The sequence below is a fragment of the Chiloscyllium punctatum genome, chromosome 5 (genome assembly GCF_047496795.1).
Source record: "Chiloscyllium punctatum isolate Juve2018m chromosome 5, sChiPun1.3, whole genome shotgun sequence".
Lineage (NCBI taxonomy): Eukaryota > Metazoa > Chordata > Chondrichthyes > Orectolobiformes > Hemiscylliidae > Chiloscyllium > Chiloscyllium punctatum.
Window position 1 is genome coordinate 94373728 of NC_092743.1, and position 2897 is coordinate 94376624.

General features: G+C 39.2%; 2 non-coding genes across 2 annotated transcripts; both read left to right on the forward strand.

Moving 5' to 3' along the window:
* Positions 1 to 425: 425 nt before the first annotated feature.
* On the forward strand, positions 426 to 590 carry LOC140477529 (U1 spliceosomal RNA). Its single transcript, XR_011960761.1, has one exon. It is a non-coding gene; the product is annotated as a U1 spliceosomal RNA (small nuclear RNA).
* A 1427-nt stretch (positions 591 to 2017) lies between these two features.
* On the forward strand, positions 2018 to 2088 carry trnag-gcc (transfer RNA glycine (anticodon GCC)). The gene has a single exon. It is a non-coding gene; the product is annotated as a tRNA-Gly (tRNA).
* Positions 2089 to 2897: the final 809 nt, after the last annotated feature.

The window sequence follows — 2897 nt, forward strand, 5'->3', positions numbered from 1 at the left end:
CCTTTCCTTTCACTCTAACAGGAATATTGTTTCTCTGGAATCTTGTTATCTCATTTCTATCTCTCCCTTGCTTTGGTTCTGACTTACCCAATTTAGATTTCAACTGGAATTCCATCCATTATGTTTCAGGTACACCCAGAATTATAGGTAGCTCAGAGACATACAACCTTGCCTAGAAACCACATCCTGCAATCTACACTCAGTACCGAACACCACCCCCACATGCACACTCTTGACATCTTTGTCCATCAGCACTGCCTGATTTTATTTCAAATTTATCTTGCACTTGACTTTCATTCAGTATCTCTTTCAATGCCTTAACAAGAATTATTTTTTTCTTCCTTTAGGTTTTAAGGAATGCAATTGCCAATAAGTCACAGATACTGACACCAGATTCCTGGCCAATGCACTAGTGGACAATTTTTATACATTCCTGGCAAGGGAGACACCATGATCAACAAGGAGCTTCTCCCAGGATGAGGCTATTCCATTGCACTTCGGATGCACTGATGTCTGTGATGTTCCCAGATGCGGGATACTTAACTGCAAAAGTAGTGGTAGTCGGGGCCAATGTTTATAGCGTTCATTGGTGGTTCAGTGGTAGAATTCTCACTCACCATGCGGGAGGCCTGGGTTTGATTACTGGCCCATGCACTAGTGTGTAGTTGTTATACTTACCTGGCAGGGCAGACACTGTGATCAGGAAGGAGTTTCTCCCAGGATGAGGCTATCTCATTGCGCTGTGGATACACTGATGCCTGCAATGTCCCCAGATGCAGGATACTCGACTACAAAATTAGTGGGGGAGTGCATTGTACCTTGCATTTGTGGTTCAGTGGTAGAATTTGTGCCTACCACGTGAGAGACTTGGGTTCAATTCCCAGCTAATATGTTGATGTTTAATTTAGGGTGGCATGGTGGCTCAGTGGTTAATAGTGCTACTTCACATTGTAGGGATCTAGATTTGATTCCTACCTTTAGTGACTATCTATCTGTGTGGTGTTTGCACATTCTCACTATGTCTGAGTGGGTTTCCTCCTACAGTCCAAAGATGTACAGGTTAGGTGAATTGGCCAGACTAAATTGCCTGTAGTGTCAGGTACATTAGTCAGGGAATAAAAGCTAATTTAAATGTAGGGGAATGGGTCTGGGTGAGTTATTCTTTGCAGGGTTGGTGTTGGGCTGAAGGGCTTGTTTCCATAGTGTAGGAAATCTAATCACATACTTTATGTTTAATTTATTTAGGCAAATACTCTCTAATTTTATTTATTAGCTATCTCAATTCACATAGAGATGTTCCATTAAATGTCTGAAAACAGAATTCTGTGCTTAAGATCCTTCCAGATTATTTTAAAAACTGCCAATGTACATATTTGTAATTTTGCAGCCTGCTTCAAAGCATATTACGTTGAATCTCAGTTTCAATCTTGAGAGGGTTTAAAAAAAAGAATCCATTCAATCAATTTATTTCCTTGCATAAAGGGGGATATGATAGGTTAGTTCAGTAAGCAATATAAATCACTGTTTATGCAGGCATGAACTGTTTCATGTCAGTCCATTATTCTTGGGGAAGTGTGCTGATAGGTCTATATCAAACCATTTTCAATTCAGTCTGAAAGAAAACAGCCATTTGTGATTCACTGTTTGCTATTGTTAATCAGCATGCAGTTTGGTGGCACAGTGGGATTCATGTTTTATGTTTATTGTGGTTTGTGAGCTGAAGCCGAGAGCTTGCCACATCATCATGAGCAAGCCTGCAAGCTCTGGTTACAGCGGTATACAGCTCAGCTTCTTTTTAACATAAGTTAATGCTGCAAACATAATTACTGGACTATTCATAGACAAAAATATTGTTTCAGTGTGCTTTAGAGACAAGCAAAGTTTGCTAATTTGGATGTTTTGCATTTAAATAAACTTGAAAGAGTTAGAATACTGGATTAATAACCTTTGTGAAAATTACCTAATTCTCTGTAAAGTTTTGATATGAACACAGAAGGGAAGGACAAAAATATCACTTGCATTGGTGGTTCAGTGGTAGAATTCTCGCCTGCCACGCGGGAGGCCCGGGTTCGATTCCCGGCCAATGCATTGATTAGACACCTTTTAGCTAAATCTTTGTGGATAGTTGTACAAACTTTGAACAATGAAAGCTGTCTGGTATTAAATTATTACTTTTACGTTTCTGTCTATGCCAAAGTTATTCATTTATATTTTACCTTTGCCACTACAGTGCATGAGATTTTGATGACATGAATTTTTAACAAAGATGACTGCTGCATTTTGCTGGTAAAGGTAAAATACCTGCTTTTATGATCTCATACAAAACTGTGGTACTGCAGATTAGTGGTGCAAAGTTAAACCATGTTAATATATAAAATGAAAAAGAGAGACTAAGGTAAACATTAGGATGAGAAGGGAGATTTAATAATGTAGACGACACAAATAACATGCCAATAATTGATGAAAAGGAGACTATGGCAAGTGAGGACCTAGAAACAATCATTATTACTAAAGAGAAACTGTTGGGCAAGCTAACAGGAGCTAAAGGTAGATAAATCTCTTGGCCCTGATAGAATGCGGTTCCAGCAGATTGGAAAACAGATAGGACGTTAGCTTAACTTCTGTGCCGGGGAAAATGCTTGAATCGAGAATCAAGGAAGAAATTGTGAGACATCTAATAGAAATTGTCCCATCGGGCAGACGCAGCATGGGTTCATGAAAGGCAAGTCATGTTTAACTAACTTACTGGAATTCTTTGAGGACATCACAAGCACGGTAGACAATGGTGAATCAATGGATCTGGTGTATCTGGATTTTCAGAAGGCATTCAACAAGGTGCTACACAAAAGGCTGCTACATAAGAGAAAGGTGAATTGTGTGGCAGATAATGTATTAGC